The sequence below is a fragment of the Schistocerca nitens genome, chromosome 8, assembly GCF_023898315.1.
Source record: "Schistocerca nitens isolate TAMUIC-IGC-003100 chromosome 8, iqSchNite1.1, whole genome shotgun sequence".
In the NCBI taxonomy this organism is placed as follows: domain Eukaryota; kingdom Metazoa; phylum Arthropoda; class Insecta; order Orthoptera; family Acrididae; genus Schistocerca; species Schistocerca nitens.
The window spans coordinates 454,183,298-454,203,630 of record NC_064621.1 but is presented as its reverse complement, the minus strand read 5'-3'; the positions used below and the strand labels follow the sequence as shown (position 1 = coordinate 454,203,630).

The window sequence follows — 20,333 nt, the reverse complement described above, 5'->3', positions numbered from 1 at the left end:
GTAAAAACTTTGAGGTTCGCCGATGACATTGTAATTGTGTCAGAAATAGCAAATGGACAATGTCTTGAAAGGAGGGTATAAGGTGAACATCAACAAAAGCAAAACAAGGATAATGAAATGTAGTCGAATTAAGTCGGGTGATGCTGAGGGAATTAGATTAGGAAATGAGACACTTAAAGTAGTGAAGGAGTTTTGCTATTTGGGGAGCAAAATAACTGATGATGGTCGAAGTACAGAGGATACAAAATGTAGATAAAATGTAGACTGGCAATGGCAAGGAAAGCGTTTCTGAAGAAGAGAAATTTGTTAACATCGAGTATAGATTTAAGTGTCAGAAAGTCGTTTCTGAAAGTATTTGTATGGAGTGTAGCCATGTATGGAAGTGAAACATGGACGATAAATAGTTTAGACAAGAAGAGAATAGAAGCTTTCGAAATGTGGTGCTACAGAAGAATGCTGAAGATTAGATGGGTAGATCACATAACTAATGCGGAGGTACTGAATAGAACTGGGGAGAAGAGGAGTTTGTGGCACAACGTGACCAGAAGGAGGGATCGGTTGGTAGGACAAGTTCTGTGGCATCAAGGGATCACCAATTTACTACTGGAGGGCAGCGTGGAGAGTAATAATCGTAGAGGGAGACCAAGAGATGAATACACTAAGCAGATTCAGAAGGATGTAGGTTGCAGCAGGTACTGGGAGATGAAGAAGCTTGCACAGGATAGAGTAGCATGGGGAGCGGCATCAAAGCAGTCTCAGGACTGAAGACCACAACAACAACAACAACAACAACAACAACAACCGTTCCGCCATCACCAGATGGTACTGATGGAATGATGGATCTCCGGTGCGCTTTATATACAGGTTGTTTCACTAAATGTGTTTGCCTCTGTAAGTTACAAAGAAATAGGTGACGGAGATATTTATTGCGGTAGGTCACCACAAGAAACATTACACTGTCTGCGGAGCTATGAACATACTTTATCGTGTTATTATCCAAAGAGTTACAGTAAAAAGATACAATTTTTAATTGGAACAATAGTGGTTTCTAACATGCACTGGAATCAGTAACTCCAGCTGAGTATAAATCAATTTAAATTACATTCCCATCACATTTAGTTTGGGAGCTACAACCTTTCAAAGTTTCAGGGGCAGATACCACACGATGTACATAATACATGGCTGTGTGGTAGGTGATGGTTGTCCTGGCGGTGAGAAGTTGTTTTAAATGACATGTTGTAATGTGTGTCCATGTTCCTGAATGCACAATGCAATGCGCCTTCTAAAGGATCTGCGGACGAGATGTAACATCTCCGGTGTCACGGAGCAACATGCGTCCTCGATGCGCCGTTTTAGATCAGCTGGGGATGTCGGCTCAGTGACATAAACACGATCCTTTAGATATCCCCACAAAAAGAAATCCAATAATGTTAAATCGGGTGACCTTGCGGGCCATGAATAAGGACCATGGCGCCCCAACTACCTTCCTGCAAATCTGTTGTTTAGTACTTCCACAACAGCACGCTCAGAATGGTCTGGGTGACCATCGTGCTGCATCCACATACGGACTCTCGTGTGTAGACACACATGTTCAAAGAGACCACCCAAACCGCCGACTATAAACGCGCCATATAACTCACCTGTCAGTGTACCTAGGAAGTAGTGTGGACCGATGATTTCATCCCCAAGGATTCCACACCATACATTAATGGACCACCTACGCTGACGGTCGACAGGTCGTACCCACCAAGGATGGTCTGCGGCCCAGTAGTGAACGTTATGGCGATTCACTGCACTGTAATTTGTGAACCTGGACTCATCAGAGAACATAACGCCTTGTAAAGACTCCGGCGTGAAATTACTCATGGTCCATTCACAGAATGTAACTCCCGCACCGAAATTGTTCCCGTGCAGCTCCTGGATCTGTGACAGACGGTACGGCTGAAACCTGTTGCCGTGTACTATACGCCACACAGATGTGAGACTGACACCAGCGACTGCAGCAACGGCTCGTTGGCTGACATCAGGATCGTGGTGTACTGCAGCTAAAACAGGCACCTCCGTCCCCTCACGCCTTGCAGTTCTTAGTCTGTTACTGCGGCACATTACCAAGCTGCCTGTTTCCCGAAGTCGTTGTTCGGCACGTAAGAACGTAATGGCTGGGGAAGCTCTTCGCCTAGGATATCTCACGGTGTACGTCATGGCTGCTTCAGTGGCATTGTGTCGGTACTCGCCGAGCATCAGTAACATGTCAACGTACTCATTGTTCGTGTATGTCATCTTCATCCGATTCAGTAACTGCGGTATATTGATCCCAGTTTGTTTGTGTGGCTCGAACTGTCGGGTATAGGGCTGTGTGCGGCGACAATCGGCAGTCTAACAGAGCATCGAGGAAGCTTCTCGCTTCGTAACACCAGCGACGTTACAACTCGGCCGCACCACATTTAGAAGGCGCATTGCATTATACGTAGCGTGTGTGGTATCTGCCCCTGAACCTATGAAGGGGTGTAGCTCCCAAACTAAATGTGATAGGAACGTAATTTAAATTGATGTATACACAGCTAATTCCAGTGCGTGATAGAAACCACTATTGTTCCATTTACAACAATCGAATATTTTGCTGTAACTCTTTGGATAATAACACAATAAACTATGTTCATAGCTGAGCAGACAGTGTAACGTTTCTTATGGTGACCTACCGCAATAATTATTTCCGTCGCATATTACTTCGTAACTTACACAGGCAGACACCTTTAGTGAAACACCCTATATATCTTGGATCCAGTGTTCTGGCCTCGCAGGATGCACACCGTGCTAGATTGTGAGGAGAGGTGAGGTTGTTGCCGTGCGGTGGTGGAGGGGCGGAGGGGGGAGGGGGAAGGGAGAACCAAAGTTGTCTGCGGCCTCCGTCCGCGTCGCATCTCGCGTGCGGATGTTAACGATTTTCTTTAATTGAGCTAAGCACTGGCTCCAATGCATTACTTAGTTTGAAACCCGTGTCCCTCTTTGCTAAATTATCCGTCACACGTATTTCAACCGCTGCCTTAAAAATGCTGTCCGACAATTTGTTTGTGTTGGCAAGGACTTTCATTTGCTTGTGATTCATTACTGTCCAGTCTCAATGCAGTGTTCTGCTATTGACGACTTGCTGGGCTGCTGCAAACTGGTGTGACATTCGTGTTCTATCTTCATCGGTATGTATTTTTTGACCAATATAGGTTTTAACACATTAAGACAGGACTTCGTACATCCCCGTACTGGAAGAGGTCTGCCAACTTTGGGTGATACATTGCCAACAAACGGTATTAGAGCGGTTTTCGTATTACCGTCTACTTCTGGATTTTCGTCTTCCGTGGCGTTCTTGCGTTGTAGGGCCGTCCGAATCTGTCGGCTGCCGTAACAATTTTCGCGGAAGACAGACTACAGGTGTTGCAGCACTGCATCCAGACTTTGTTAATCTGAAACGGTGTATGCCCTGTGTACTAGAGTGTTTAGCACGCCATTCTTTTGCAACGGATGGTGGCAACTGGAGGCGCGTAGTTTGAGATGGCTTGCGATAAGCACAGTGGGTAAGCGAGCGCTGCAAAGAACACTAGCGGCACACCAGCTGACTGCAGCCCAGCAAGTCGGTAATAGTAGAACACTCCATTGAGAATGGATATTCAATGAATTATCAGCAAACGAAAGTCTTGGTTAACATTAACAAATTTTGGTACTCCATTATTAAAGAAGCTACTGAAATAAGTGTGACGGATAATTTGATAAACAACGACACAGGTTTTCAACTAAGTAAGGCATGGGGGCCAGTACTTAGCTCTTTCAAAGAAAATCGTAACACCCGCACGCGAGATGCGACGCAAACTGCGTCGCGAACGCGAACCAGCAGCCCCCCACCACCGAATACGGCGCAGAGCCTGTGAGGCCAGAGCTCTGGATCCGTACGTAAATATACCGAGAGCGCACCGCAGATCCTTCGTTCCATCAGTACCACCTGATGATGTCGGAACGGTTTTTCGCCGAAAGATCGTGGACCATCGATGACTGCTTCCGGGAGTACACCCAAGAACTTGGAAGCATCATACACGCCAGGAAAGCGTCAGTCATATGACAGTTCTCAATTATTGCTCACACAGTACGGAGAGCTGCATCAAACCAGTCTCAGGACTGAAGACCACAACAACAACAACAGTTGTACGGTTTTAACTATATGACGTGTTTTGGTCACTCAGTATGTAACTGACACTGAACAATAAATAAGAACTATATATATATATATATATATATATATATATATATATATATATATATATATATAAGTAATGTGTAAGCTTAGGGACTGATGACCTTTGCAGTTAAGTCCCATAAGATTTCACACACATTTGAACTTTTTTTTCCTCAGTGGCTCAGATAGGTAGACCGACCCTGTTGACTTATATCAACGCCTGTATGCAGCTACAGGTATTCTTTTCATTGTAATTAAATATGAACTACTTTTTACAAAAGTGGCTTTGTTGAAAGGCTACCTCAAGACCTCATCAACAAATCTTGAGAAACGGCAGGTCAGGTCAGACGTTTCTAAACGCCAACAGTAGCCATTATTACTGAAGGACTGGCTCTTGCAATATAAAAATCTCTCCCAGACAGATTGAATTGCAGACCAATAGGTAAATTGTGCTCACTGATCCACCTTACAGTCTCGGTTACGATTTACAAGTGGTTCATTGTGCTTAACCAGTGACAAAACCAGATTGCTCCTGAGCAAAATTACAGTGATTTTACTGTGAACTTGCTGATAACTGTAAAGAATAAAGTTTGTATTAAATAGAAAAGATTGATTGGTTAGTATTCTCAACTTTCCTTCATATGAACTACACTACTGGCCATTAAAATTGCTACACCACGAAGATGACATGCTACAAACACGAAATTTAACCGACAGGAAGAAGATGCTGTGAAATGCAAATGATTAGCTTTTTAGAGCATTCACACAAGGTTGGCGCCGGTGGCGACACCTACAACGTGCTGACATGAGGAAAGTTTCCAACCGATTTCTCATACACAAATGGCAGTTGAGTGGCGTTGCCCTGTGAAACGTTGTTGTGATGCCTCCTGTAAGGAGGAGAAATGCGTACCATCACTTTTCCGACTTTGATAATGGTCAGATTGTATCGTATCGCGATTGCGGTTTATCGTATCGCGACATTGCTGATCGCGTTGGTCGAGATCCAATGACTGTTAGCAGAATATGGAATCGGTGGGTTCAGGTGGGTAATACGGAACGCCGTGCTAGACCCCAACGGCCTCGTATCACTAGCAGTCGAGATGACAGGCATCTTATCCGCATGGCTGTAACGGATCGTGCGGCCACGTCTCGATCCCTGAGTCAACATATGTGGACATTTGCAAGACAACAACCATCTGCACGAACTGTTCGACGACGTTTGTAGCAGCATGGACTATCAGCTCGGAGACCATGGCTGCGATTACCCTTGACGCTGCATAACAGACCTGCACCTGCGATGGGGTACTCAACGGCGAACCTGGATGCACGAATGGCAAAACGTCATTTTTTTCGGATGAATCCAGGTTCTGTTTACAGCAACATGATGGTCGCATCCGTGTTTGGCGACATCGCGGTGAACGCACATTGGAAGCGTGTATTCGTCATCGCCATACTGGCGTATCACCCGGCATGATGGTATGGGGTGCCATTGATTACACGTCTCGATCCCCTCTTGTTCGCATTGACGGAAATTTGAACAGTGGACGTTACATTTCAGATGTGTTACGACCCGTGGCTCTACCCTTCATTCGATCCCTGCGAAACCCTACATTTCAGCAGGATAATGCACAAACGCACCTTGCAGGACCTGTACTTGCCTTTCTGGATACACAAAATGTTCGACTGCTGCCCTGGCCAACACATTCTCCAGATTTCTCACCAATTGAAAACGTCTTTTCAATGGTGCACCAGCAACTGTCTCGTCACAATACGCCAGTCACTACTCTTGATGAACTGTGGTATCGTGTTGAAGCAGCATGGGCAACTGTACCTGTATACGCCATCCAAGCTCTGTTTGACTCAATGCCCAAGCGTATCAAGACCGTAATTACGGCGAGAGGAGGTTGTTCTTGGTTCTGAATTCTCAGGATCTATGCACCCAAATTGCTTGAAAATGTAATCACATGTCGATTCTAGTATAATATATTTTTACAATGAATACCCGTGTATCATCTGCAAATCTTCTTGGTGTATCAATGTTAATGCTCAGTAGTGTAGAAGAGTGAAAGAATTCTTACAGTCCCGGGTTCGATTCCCGGCGGGGTCAGGGATTTTCTCTGCCTCGTGATGGCTGGGTGTTGTGTGATGTCCTTAGGTTATTAGGTTTAAGTTCAAAAATGGCTCTGAGCACTATGGGACTCAACTGCTGAGGTTATTAGTCCCCTAGAACTTAGAACTAGTTAAACCTAACTAACCTAAGAACATCACAAACATCCATGGCCGAGGCAGGATTCGAACCTGCGACCGTACCGTTAGGTTAAAGTAGTTCTAAGTTCTAGGGGACCGATGACCATAGATCTTAAGTTCCATAGTGCTCAGAGCCATTTGAACCAATTCTTACAGTTTTTGGCAAATTGTCACCCTTTGCACACATTAAGTAAATAAATTGGTTCCTTTCACATCACTTTGCCTCCAAAGCGAATCGTTTCTGCTAAAATACACTTCTCTTGTTCATATCTCGAATGATACAACAAACTTCATGTGTTATTAATAATGTAATTGGATTTTTTCATTATTATCTCTCCTTCAGATTTATGACATGAATAAAGCGAACATTTAAGGAAAAACTCCTAATAGCTGGACACGGTTATCTATGTTATTGCTGTGTTTACATTTAATGACGTGGATCATATAATTTTTTTTCAATGCAAGCGGTGACAACACCCGACTGCTGGGTGAAGGCAGGTAGTAGTGGATAGATTAATTGACTCTCCTAAATATTGGCTTAGAGGATACGTTCACAGGGTTGTTGTCTTGTGCGTTGGTATAAAGTTGCAATGGATTTATCTGACTATCCTCATTATTTATTTGTAGTTCACGGTTGTTATTTGAGTTCACATATTGTCATTTTTTTCGTTTGTACATAGTGAGTGAAGATGTGGACGGCAGAAAACGGAATGACTAATGGGAAAGTCGGAACATTTCCGAAGTTTTCTTCTGTTTGAATAGATTGTTAACACCAGTGGAGCCAGTGCGTCATGTATGGGGATACAGCTAATTCACACAGGACGGCTAGTTAATTATTTCTCGTTTTCAGGAGGATACTTTCGACATTAACGGCTCTCCGTGTTCAGGAAGACTTTCGGGGTTCGATGAAGACCGTTTAAACACATTAATCCACAATGATCCATAGCAGTGTTTTCGAGAATGGCGGATGTGATGAACTGCCATCATTCTAACATCGTGCAACATTTGTATGCAATGGGGATGGTTAAAAAATGTGGTGTACGCTCTAAAGCCCAAATTACAAAAGTCAGCGAGGGGCCACGAGTGTGTCTGCTTGCTCCTCGTCAATTCGCTGCTATATGACACCGAGCATTCCTATCCTGTAACATTACTGGTGACGAGAAATGCTATGTTTCTGGTGTTGTTGTTGTTGTTGTGGTCTTCAGTCCTGAGACTGGTTTGATGCAGCTCTCCATGCTACTCTATCCTGTGCAAGCTTCTTCATCTCCCAGTACCTACTGCAACCTACATCCTTCTCAATCTGCTTAGTGTATTGATCTCTTGGTCTCCCTCTACGATTTTTACCCTCCACGCTGCCCTCCAATGCTAAATTTGTGATCCCTTGATGCCTCAAAACATGTCCTACCAACCGATCCCTTCTTCTAGTCAAGTTGTGCCACAAACTTCTCTTCTCTCCAATCCTATTCAATACCTCCTCATTAGTTACGTGATCTACCCACCTTATCTTCAGCATTCTTCTGTAGCACCACATTTCGAAAGCTTCTATTCTCTTCTTGTCCAAACTAGTTATCGTCCATGTCTCACTTCCATACATGGCTACACTCCATACAAATACTTTCAGAAACGACTTCCTGACACCTAAATCTATACTCGATGTTAACAAATTTCTCTTCTTGAGAAACGCTTTCCTTGCCATTGCCAGTCTACATTTTATATCCTCTCTACTTCGACCATCATCGGTTATTTTACTCCCTAAATAGCAAAACTCCTTTACTACTTTAAGTGTCTCATTTCCTAATCTAATTCCCTCAACATCACCCGACTTAATTTGACTACATTCCATTATCCTCGTTTTGCTTTTGTTGATGTTCAACTGCTCTTCCAAGTCCTTTGCTGTCTCTGACAGAATTACAATGTCATCGGCGAACCTCAAAGTTTTTACTTCTTCTCCATGAATTTTAATACCTACTCCGAATTTTTCTTTTGTTTCCTTTACTGCTTGCTCAATATACAGATTGAATAACATCGGGGAGAGGCTACAACCCTGTCTCACTCCTTTCCCAACCACTGCTTCCCTTTCATGCCCCTCGACTCTTATAACTGCCATCTGGTTTCTGTACAAATTGTAAATAGCCTTTCGCTCCCTGTATTTTACCCCTGCCACCTTCAGAATTTGAAAGAGAGTATTCCAGTCAACATTGTCAAAAGCTTTCTCTAAGTCTACAAAAGCTAGAAACGTAGGTTTGCCTTTTCTTAATCTTTCTTCCAAGATAAGTCGTAAGGTCAGTATTGCCTCACGTGTTCCAACATTCCTACGGAATCCAAACTGATCTTCCCCGAGGTCAGCTTCTACCAGTTTTTCCATTCGTCTGTAAAGAATTCGCGTTAGTATTTTGCAGCTGTGACTTATTAAACTGATAGTTCGGTAATTTTCACATTTGTCAACACCTGCTTTCTTTGGGATTGGAATTATTATATTCTTCTTGAAGTCTGAGGGTATTTCGCCTGTCTCATACATCGTGCTCACCAGATGGTAGAGTTTTGTCATGACTGGCTCTCCCGAGGCCATCAGTAGTTCTAGTGGAATGTTGTCTACTCCCGGGGCCTTGTTTCGACTCAGGTCTTTCAGTGCTCTGTCAAACTCTTCACGCAGTATCTTATCTCCCATTTCGTCTTCATCTACATCCTCTTCCATTTCCATAATATTGTCCTCAAGTACATCTCCCTTGTATAAACCCTCTATATACTCCTTCCACCTTTCTACCTTCCCTTCTTTGCTTAGAACTGGGTTTCCATCTGAGCTCTTGATATTCATACAAGTGGTTCTCTTCTCTCCAAAGGTCTCTTTAATTTTCCTGTAGGCAGTATCTATCTTACCCCTAGTGAGACAAGCCTCTACATCCTTACATTTGTCCTCTACCCATCCCTGCTTAGCCATTTTGCACTTCCTGTCGATCTCATTTTTGAGACGTTTGTATTCCTTTTTGCCTGCTTCATTTACTGCATTTTTATATTTTCTCCTTTCATCAATTAAATTCAATATTTCTTCTGTTACCCAAGGATTTCTATTAGCCCTCGTCTTTTTACCTACTTGATCGTCTGCTGCCTTCACCACTTCATCCCTCAGAGCTACCCATTCTTCTTCTACTGTATTTCTTTCCCCCATTCCTGTCAATTGTTCCCTTATGCTCTCCCTGAAACTCTCTACAACCTCTGGTCCTTTCAGTTTATCCAGGTCCCATCTCCTTAAATTCCCACCTTTTTGCAGTTTCTTCAGTTTCAATCTGCAGTTCATAACCAATAGATTGTGGTCAGAATCCACATCTGCCCCAGGAAATGTCTTACTTTTTAAAACCTGGTTCCTAAATCTCTCTCTTACCATTATATAATCTATCTGAAACCTGTCAGTATCTCCTGGCTTCTTCCATGTATACAGCCTCCTTTCATGATTCTTGAACCAAGTGTTAGCTATGATTAAGTTATGCTCTGTGCAAAATTCTACAAGGCGGCTTCCTCTTTCATTCCTTCCCCCCAATCCATATTCACCTACTATGTTTCCTTCTCTCCCTTTTCCTACTGACGAATTCCAGTCACCCATGACTATTAAATTTTCGTCTCCCTTCACTACCTGAATAATTTCTTTTATCTCGTCATACATTTCATCTATTTCTTCATCATCTGCAGAGCTAGTTGGCATATAAACTTGTACTACTGTAGTAGGCATGGGCTTCGTGTCTATCTTGGCCACAATAATGCGTTCACTATGCTGTTTGTAGTAGCTAACCCGCACTCCTATTTTTTTATTCATTATTAAACCTACTCCTGCATTACCCCTATTTGATTTTGTATTTATAACCCTGTAATCACCTGACCAAAAGTCTTGTTCCTCCTGCCACCGAACTTCACTAATTCCCACTATATCTAACTTTAACCTATCCATTTCCCTTTTTAAATTTTCTAACCTACCTGCCCGATTAAGTGATCTGACATTCCACGCTCCGATCCGTAGAATGCCAGTTTTCTTTCTCCTGATAACGACGTCCTCTTGAGTAGTCCCCGCCCGGAGATCCGAATGGGGGACTATTTTACCTCCGGAATATTTTACCCAAGAGGACGCCATCATCATTTAATCATACAGTAGAGCTGCATGTCCTCGGGAAAAATTACGGCTGTAGTTTCCCCTTGCTTTCAGCCGTTCGCAGTAACAGCACAGCACGGCCGTTTTGGTTAATGTTACAAGGCCAGATCAGTCAATCATCCAGACTGTTGCCCCTGCAACTACTGAAAAGGCTGCTGCCCCTCTTCAGGAACCACATGTTTGTCTGGCCTCTCAACAGATACCCCTCCGTTGTGGTTGCACCTACGGTACGGCCATCTGTATCGCTGAGGCACGCAAGCCTCCCCACCAACGGCAAGGTCCATGGTTCATGGGGGGATGTTTCTGGTACAAAAGAAAAATAAAAGGAATGTTTGAGCCCAAACAAAGCAGAAATTCCCCGTCGAGAGACCAGCACACAGCCTCGAGATGTAGTGTTACGCATCTGGTGGAGCAGCAACTGTGTGGTTTACTACGAATAGCTGGACACGGTTATCTATGTTATTGCTGTGTTTACATTTAATGACGTGGATCATATAATTTTTTTTTTCAGTGCAAGCGGTGACAACACCCGACTGCCACATGACACCGAGCATTCCTATCCTGTAACATTACTGGTGACGAGAAATGCTATGTTTCTGGTACAAAAGAAAAATAAAAGGAATGGTTGAGCCCAAACGAAGCAGAAATTCCCCGTCGAGAGACCAGCACACAGACTCGAGATGTAGTGTTACGCATCTGGTAACATCTCAGCAACGGTGTGGTTTACTACGAATTGTTTCACAGAAGTGTAAAAACCTCCGGTGTCATTTATTGTCCCAACTGAGACGTCTTGCAGACGGAGTCTATGAACAACGTCCAGGAAAACTGCTTAATGACGATACTCCACGGTATATCCCGCCCGCTTTCTGCTAGACTGACAAAAGGCTCTATACAGGAGTTGGGTTGGGAAGTCACTCCGCAGCTTCCAAGGTCATGTGATCTTGCGCCCTCAGTTCTTCACCTTTTACTCTTTGTATCTAACAACCTTCAAGGAACTTTCTTGCCGGATGAAATAGCTCCCAAACATGGCTCAACGACTTCTACGTCTCTAAACACGTGGTTTTTACACTCGCGGAATCGAAAAGTTACCCGAGTGTTAGCACACAGTTATAAATAGTAAAGGAGAATATTATGTATGACTGAAACTTACGTGTATCTTTAAACTTATGGAATAACGCTGTCAAGTTATCCACCAACTCAATATTTATATCCCCCAGATCGTTGAAGATGCGGAATTTTGGGCATTACTGTCTGTACGAGACTCTCTTGCAGCATTTTGTTCTAGGAAAAATTTAATTGTGAGTTAATCAAAGAATAAACTAGGTCACATTCATTTCTATGCATACTGATGGTAACATGTCCAATAGCTTCTCCGTGAAATTATAATACTGAAAGTAAATCCACATTTTAAACGGACACTATAGAATGAAGTTCAGTAAAGTTTTCATTCATTATATAGTACGTTTTGTGTGCATTTCATTTTTATCATTTTCTTATTAAATGTCCCATACAAAACAATGAAGTATTTATCTGTGTGATGCAGTTAACAGCAGTTACATGCAAGGCCATACGTTAGAAGATTCTATGGAGGACTGTCTTAATAGTTTTTAAAGCATGAAGGGATATAACATCTATGTATATCATACTGCAAGAATATGTCTGAACCTCCACATTGCCTAAGGAGATGTCTATAAGTTCTATTCGCGTTGCATGGTCACTAACTGACTCGTGTCTGATTTTCCGTTAGTAGCGCACATATTGAACATAATTACAAATGTTAATGGACTTGATTACGTAATGGAGGAAGGTAGCTCCCTTTCATAGGCGCAAAGTAAATTTGTTGAGTTTTACGTAAGTCTGTAGTCTACCTCCACTCAGATACCTGCCAAATACGGTGGAATCTATGCAGCGTCTGCCATTTGGAAAAACTGTGCAATAGTGTTTAATCTTAAAGCTTCCTCAGTACTGTTAATCTACGTACTTGGTTAGAAAACGCCAAAGCCATAATCTCGGTGAAGAATAGCGCTATAGATATATGCGATTAATGACCCCGATCCGAAATGGCTTTCAGCAGTTATCTCGTGGATCATCGGTAAAATCCGGAGCACCACAGTCTGTTAACACGGCGCCCATTGTTGCAAGTTCTCCTGACGCGGCGACAGAGAGGGGCGTGCCGATAGTCGTACGCCCGACGACATCACTGGACGCAAGAGTGGCGCTGTCTCATCTTGTCAGAGGAATCTTAGTTCTGCGTACAGCAGCACGACGTAGGTACGTGTGTGTAAAACAGGGTTGTACAGATCGCTGCCAGCGGGCCACATGAGACCCGCCATTCATCTGATGGTGTCCCTCGAATCACCGTTCGTTCTTGTGGCCCTTTTTCTTTTTACGTGTCTTTCATTACCTCGCGTAAAGAAGAGATCGTGCCATTCCGGAACATAATTCTTTTGTGTCCAGTCTAGCTAGTTGTGGGACAGAGTTATCACAATCTTTGTACATAAATATTCAGACTGCGTACGTTTGTGCTCGCAAAACACGAAAAGTATTCACTCGATTGGCCTTGAAATTTTCATATAACGTTGAATACGAATACACGTGTGGTTTTATATACCTATTGGAACTCCAAATGTACTATATGAATATATACTTAATATAAAGGGAAAATACCTACAAAAATTTTCGAAAGATTCTTGAAAGATTTTCTTCAGATTTTTTCACAATTCTCTGATAAACAGTTAGATGGATATAGGCTATACATATTTTAACTTATTATGAAATATATAAATAATAAATGTTGCAACGAAAAATGTCTAAAAGTTCTTCAAAATTGTACGTATTTTTACACACTGCTCGAATGAATAGCAAACGTTGTTACTGAAAGTCTCAAAACTTTGTGCATCAGTTTCTTTCCAAATTATCGCACGCTATAGTAATAAATATTCAGACAGATATATGCTATATGTTTTTTCAACGACATTGTTCTATTTACGACTATGACTATAACAATGTTACAGATTGTGAATCGTCAGAAACTTGGTAATTTTATCGATTTGAGGATTAAGATTATGCGAAATACTGCTACAGAAACTACAAATCCAGCAGCTGGAGAGGTGTCTCTCATACCCCGTATAGCAGTGATCTTATCCGATTTACCAATTCATTTCAACCGACTTCAATTCCCAGTCAGGTCTTCGTTTGCAACAACAATAACCAATGCTGATGATCGAAGATAGGAGTAAGAGGACTGAGAGGGGGGAGGGCAGGAAATGGGCGTAGGGAAGGTGAAGGAAGAGATGGGCAGAGGTTGGGGGGGGGGGGGGAGTAGAAGGACAGAGAGAAGGTGCAGGGAAAGAAGAAAGAATTGTGGTGTGTATCCAATTACCACACTGTGAAGCTTTGCCCTGTTTCAAAAAATTATTCCAACATAAGCTGCTAATATGCGAGCACGCATGCTAGCTTTATGACGTTAAAAACATTTTTTTTCTTCATTTAACCAGGCTGCGCCATGGCAACTCGTGGTCGATTGCAGCCATTTAGGAGTAATAAATTGTCTCACGCTACGTTGTGTTTGAGCTTGCGCTCTTATGTATTCATCACAGTGAAGGTTTGCTGCCAGCGGTACTACGAAGTCCGTACACTTCTGGTCTTCGAGCACAAAGAACGCTTCCAGATTCCTCTCTGCATCGTCATAATGGCCCTGAACCTATATGTGCAGGGTACGTAATACGTTCACCTACAGTTCACATTGATGGTAATTTAGACAGAAGGCATTACGTTTCTGAAATGTTACGGCACATTGCCGAATTCTATACTAGACGACTCTGGGATTTTATCTTTCAACAAGAAAACGCAGGACAGCTCTGTCCTGATCTAAATCGATACTGAGGGCATTCGATTGTTGTGCCGACTACGACTTTGTCCAGATCTCAGACTTTTGAAGTGCCTGGCGTCGGTTATCGAGACAGTGCCACGCCACGTGTTGTCAGCCACTACGATCGATGAACTCTGGCGTAATGTTGAGGCAGCATTGATGACACGCCCGTATTTGCCACTGAAGCTCAGTTCGACGCGATTCTCAACCAGTATCGAACCATTGTTAGGTTCAGAGGTAAAGAGATCTTTTGATCACAGATTTGTACGCCAGTCTGGTGACTAGACCTGTAGTCCTGATGAAAAGCATCCAAAGGAGTGTTTCCCAACAGGATAACGCTTGACCACCTACCGCTAAACCCAATATGTTTTACACGGCGTCGACATGTTTCCTTGGCCTGCTGGATCACAGTATCTGTTTCCAATCTAGCAAGCATCTAACATCGTCAGACGTCCGCTCCAATGTTGTCCACAAACTGCATTCATCATAACAAGTTTGTTTGCTCGGCTATCCTCCGCAGCAAGCACAGAAATATTTGTTTTGTAGATAAACAAACGAAACAGGATAATACACATAATGAAATTACAATAGTTACGTATTTAAATCAGAGTTTTCGATCAAATATCTATAACTAGTGACAGAAAACTAATAGTGCAATAAGATCAAACTAGACGAACAGTGTGAAAAAAAAGTTCGGAATATAAAATCGTGCTTATTTTTCGTAAATGTGGTGATAGTGCAACCTCCAGCATGTGGCCAGATGAGAAAAACCGTAACTATCCCTCTGAAGATGCCTTAAAGTAAGAAAGGTGAAACGCCTCTGGGAGAAATAAAATACAGTGCAGGAAGAAGAACCGAATTTTATTTACATAACGAGCATTAGCCATCCCCGTACTGACCAACCAAATGCAACAGGCATGGTACTCAATGCTACTAACTGACATCCCTCACCTATGCACATACACGTTTGCATGTTTGAATTGAACTTTATGGCGGTTACGCCAGATATTAATGTACCAGCATTTCAAATGTCCCATGACTTCTTTCACGCTTATATCAGACTGTGAACTTGCAACGTTAACCACTAAACTATTACTCTACATTAATTATTACCTGGAGTTGGGATTTTATTTCTGTCAGTGTATCTGTGAAATCCTTAACACAAGTAAATCGTACCAATGTCTGAAAGTACAGTGTGTGGAGAGCGGAAGACGAGCCGACAAGGCTATACCGTGAAAGTGGCGCGTCGCCAGTGTCGACAGTGTAAGGACAACAGAGTAATAAACTCGCGTCCTACGGGCGCTTGTGAGTGCTACCTTTACGCTCTGCGCCACAGGCTAGGCTGCTCTGCACAACCGCGCCGTTACTCGTGCCACTGCCCCTCAGGCTGATATTGCGCCATTCCGCGTAGCGATCCGGCCGTACGGCTCTTTTATACGTTTAATTTTCTGTTACGGCTCCGGCAGCGAACTGTCCTCCAGCGCCAAAGACGGATTAAACGGGGAGCGGATGTGGCTATTCGGCACCTTTTAAAAGGCGTCGCCGCCATTTACGCGGAAATTTACTTTCAAATTTCTTCCATTGCAGTAGGTTTTTCACAGCACATAGTCGCTTAATACGAAGACATTCTGCTCGTTTGTGGAATAAAGTTACCATTCGGCACCGTATGTCTGATGGTCTCGGAGATGACGGTCGCGTCTCAGTTCCCTCGTTTTCTGACTGGCCCACGAATATTACTATGTCTTGCAGTACTTGCCCGACAGCGACGTTTATACTGTATAAGTGTAGCGTAAAACTGTAGCTGTCGTCGATATAAACTGTCCAGCAATACATTTGAAATGGACTATAGCCCCGTAATAATATAATAATCCATAGCTATTGAACAGGAAGATATTATGGTTGATGCTATTGGAAGGGTCCTGTCTCAGCCCTTTTAATGTACTTGTTATCTATAATGAATTCACATTCATATAGCCATACAGTTTACTCTTCAACTGGTTCTTTAGATAAATCGTAACTAGGAGAAGGATTGCATAGGGAAAAATCGTTTACTGATCTTGCTAGCCTTTTCCCCAGAGCTTTGCCCTTAGCCCATGCATTCGACATATATAGGGAAAACACCTCCTCCTGCCTCTCTCTCCATCCCCTTTTCCTCCCTCCACCTCATCGTCCTAACTCTATCTGTGAATCTATTCCTCCCCACTGTCACTCTCTATCTCTCTCTTTTCGTCTCCTCTGTCTTTGTCCATTTCCTCCACCCCTTCTCTCCCTGACCATATCCTCCTCCCCCTTTTCCATGAGCATATTCTCCTCCCCTGAGTCTTCCTTCTCCTCATCACCCTGTTCCATTTTTGACCTGCCTGCCACCCCTCTTCAACCTCCACCTGCTTCATGCATCTTCCCCTCCTCCCCCCTCTCTATCCATTTCCTCCTCCACATGCTCTGTCAATTCCCTCCCCCTACCCTTCCCACATTCATCTCAACTTGTCCCTAGCCATGCTCACAGGTGCTTGTAGCCTCAAAAGGCCAATAAAGCAGGTCAGTGCTACTCCCACGCAGGGTACGCTACAAATCAGGTTGTTGAAAGTCATTCATATGCCCCTGACATACAGGACATCATCCAAAGCAGATAGATAAATCAGACCAATACTAATCCAACACAAGCTGTCATGTAGGGCAGCCTACTTGTCGAAGCAAGCAAAGTCGTTGCTTGCCCCTAACGTGTAAGCTGTCCTTCAAAGCAAGTTGATATGGCAGGCAGATTGTGTTCCCACACAACATGGCTGTTGAAATCCATCCATGAGTTTGGAGGGGACACCGAACATAGATAAGTACACTGTCTTTCATATAACAGAAATTTCCTTATTACACATCAGAAACCTGAGTTACGTTCTCCCCATAATCCCTACTGTGTAGAAGCTCTATAATGTGTGAATGAGTGAGTGAATGGATGTGTACCTATAATGGGAGAATCATGTAACTGCTGAATAAAAATAATCTTCGTTACGAAAACATTTAATGACCATGATGTGTGCATCATCAAGTTGTGATTAAGCAGCCGGATATGAAACCCATCCCTAATATCAGCCATATTAAATGGAAAATGGACGCAACAGTAATTGGACACAAAATCCATCGAACAAAAAACGCATAAAATGCAAGATGGACCATGAGCACACCAGCTGACACCGCCACAGCAATGTAATATAGGTCCGTGCTTATAAAATAAACGAGGTATGAGCCTCACGCAGTACAATGTCCGTTTGTATGCATGGCAAAAGGATATTCACTGGGGACAAGGCGACGACCTTTTTGGAGGTTTGCTGTCTACCACCTAATTGGGTAAGCCGCTCACGTCTCCTGAGCTTTTTGCTGATTTGCCTGCTAGTGCCTCTCACTCTGTCGCTATGCGCTAGTCACACATCAGTTAACGTAGATTTCTAAAACGTCGGAAGACAGCCCTCTGGCTCTGATGGTGTGGTGAGTAAGACATTGTCTACATCTACATCTACATCTACATGATTACTCTGCAATTTACATTTAAGTGCTTAGCAGAGGGTTCATCGAACCACAATCATACTATCTCTCTGCCATTCCACTCCCGAACAGCGTGCGGGAAAAACGAACACCTAAACATTTCTGTTCGAGCTCTGATTTCTGTTATTGTATTTTGATGATTATTCCTACCTATGTAGGTTGGGCTCAACAAAATATTTTCGCATTCGGAAGAGAAAGTTGGTGACTGAAATTTCGTAAATAGATCTCGCCGCGACGAAAAACGTCTTTGCTTTAATGTCTTCCATCCCAACTCGCGTATCATATCTGCCACACTCTCTCCCCTATTACGTGATAATACAAAACGAGCTGCCCTTTTTTGCACCCTTTCGATGTCTTTCGTCAATCCCACCCGGTAACGATCCCACACCGCGCAGCAATATTCTAACAGAGGACGAACGAGTGTAGTGTAAGCTGTCTCTTTAGTGGACTTGTTGCATCTTCTAAGTGTCCTGCCAATGAAACACAACCTTTGGCTCGCCTTCCCAACAATATTATCTATGTGGTCTTTCCAACTGAAGTTGTTCGTAATTTTAACACCCAGGTACTTAGTTGAACTGACAGCCTTGAGAATTGAACTATTTATCGAGTAATCGAATCCCAACGGATTTCTTTTGGAACTCATGTGGATCACCTCACGCTTTTCGTTATTTAGCGTCAACTGCCACCTGCCACACCATACAGCAATCTTTTCTTAATCGCTTTGCACCTGATATTGGTCTTCGGATGACCTTACTAGACGGTAAATTACAGAATCATCTGCGAACAACGTAAGAGAACTGCTCAAATTGTCACCCAGGTCATTTATATAGATCAGGAACAGCAGAGGTCCCAGGACACTTCCCTGGGCAACACCAGATATCACTCCAGTTTTACTCGATAATTTGCAGTCTATTTTACGAACTGCGTTCTTCCTGACGGAAAATCACGAATCCAGTCCCACAACTGAGACGATACCAAATAGTCCCGCAGCTTGATTAGAAGTCGCTTGTGAGGAACGGTGTCAAAAGCTTTCCGGAAATCTAGAAATACGGAATCAACTTGAGATCCCCTGTCGATAGCGGCCATTACTTCGTGCGAATAAAGAGCTAGCTGCGTTGCACAAGAACGATGTTTTCTGAAACCATGCTGATTACGTATCAATAGATCGTTCCCTTCGAGGTGACTCATAATGTTTGAATACAGTATATGCTCCAAAACCCTACTGCAAACTGACGTCAATGATATAGGTCTGTAGTTCGATGGATTACTCCTACTGCCCTTCTTAAACACTGGTGCGACCTGAGCAATTTTCCAATCTGTGGGTACAGATCAATCGGTGAGCGAGCGGTTGTATATGAGTGCTAAGTAGGGAGCTATTGTAACAGCGTAATCTGGAAGGAACCTAATCGGTATACAATCTGGACCTGAAGACTTGCCCGTATCAAGCGATTTGAGTTGCTTCGCAACCCCTAAGGTATCTACTTCCAAGAAACTCATGCTAGCAGCTGTTCGTGTTTCAAATTCTGGAATATTCCATTCATCTTCCTTGGTGAAGAAATTTCGGAAAACTGCGTTCAATAACTCCGCTTTAGCGGCACAGTCGTCGGTAACAGTACCATCGGCACCGCGCAGCGAAGGTACTGACTGCATCTTACCGCTTGTGTACTTTACATACGACCAGAATTTCTTCGGATTTTGTACAAAATTTCGAGACAATGTTTGGTTGTTGAACCTATTAAAGGCATCTAGCATTGAAACCCGTGTCAAATTTCGCGCGTCTGTAAATTTTAGCGAATCTTCGGGATTTCGCGTTCTTCTTAACTTCGCATGCTTTTTCCGTTGCCTCTGCAACAGCGTTCGGACCTGTTTTGTGTACCATGGGGGATCAGTTCCATCTCTTACCAATTTATGAGGTATGAATCTCTCAATTGCTGTTGTTGCTATATCTTTGAATTTGAGCCACATCTCGTCTACATTTGCATAGTCAGTTCGGAAGGAATGGAGATTGACTCTTAGGAAGGCTTCTTGTGACACTTTATCCGCTTTTTTAAATAAAATTATTTTGCGTTTGTTTCTAGTGGATTTGGAAGAAACGGTATTGAGCCTAGCTACAACGATCTTGTGGTCACTAATCCCAGTATCAGTCATGATCCTCTCTATTAGCTCTGGATTGTTTGTGGCTAAGAGGTCAAGTGTATTTTCGCAACCATTTACAATTCACGTGGGTTCGTGGACTAACTGCTCGAAATAATTTTCAGAGAAAGCATTTAGGACAATCTCGGAAGATGTTTTCTGCGTACCACCGGTTTTGAACAAGT

At 43.1% G+C, this 20,333-nt stretch overlaps 1 protein-coding gene across 1 annotated transcript in view; it reads right to left on the bottom strand.

Annotated features, from left to right (window-relative positions):
* The window catches only part of LOC126199609 (lachesin-like), a 423,616-nt gene that overhangs the window by 343,239 nt on the left and 60,044 nt on the right, over positions 1 to 20,333 (bottom strand). The gene's annotated exons all lie outside the window — the stretch shown is intronic.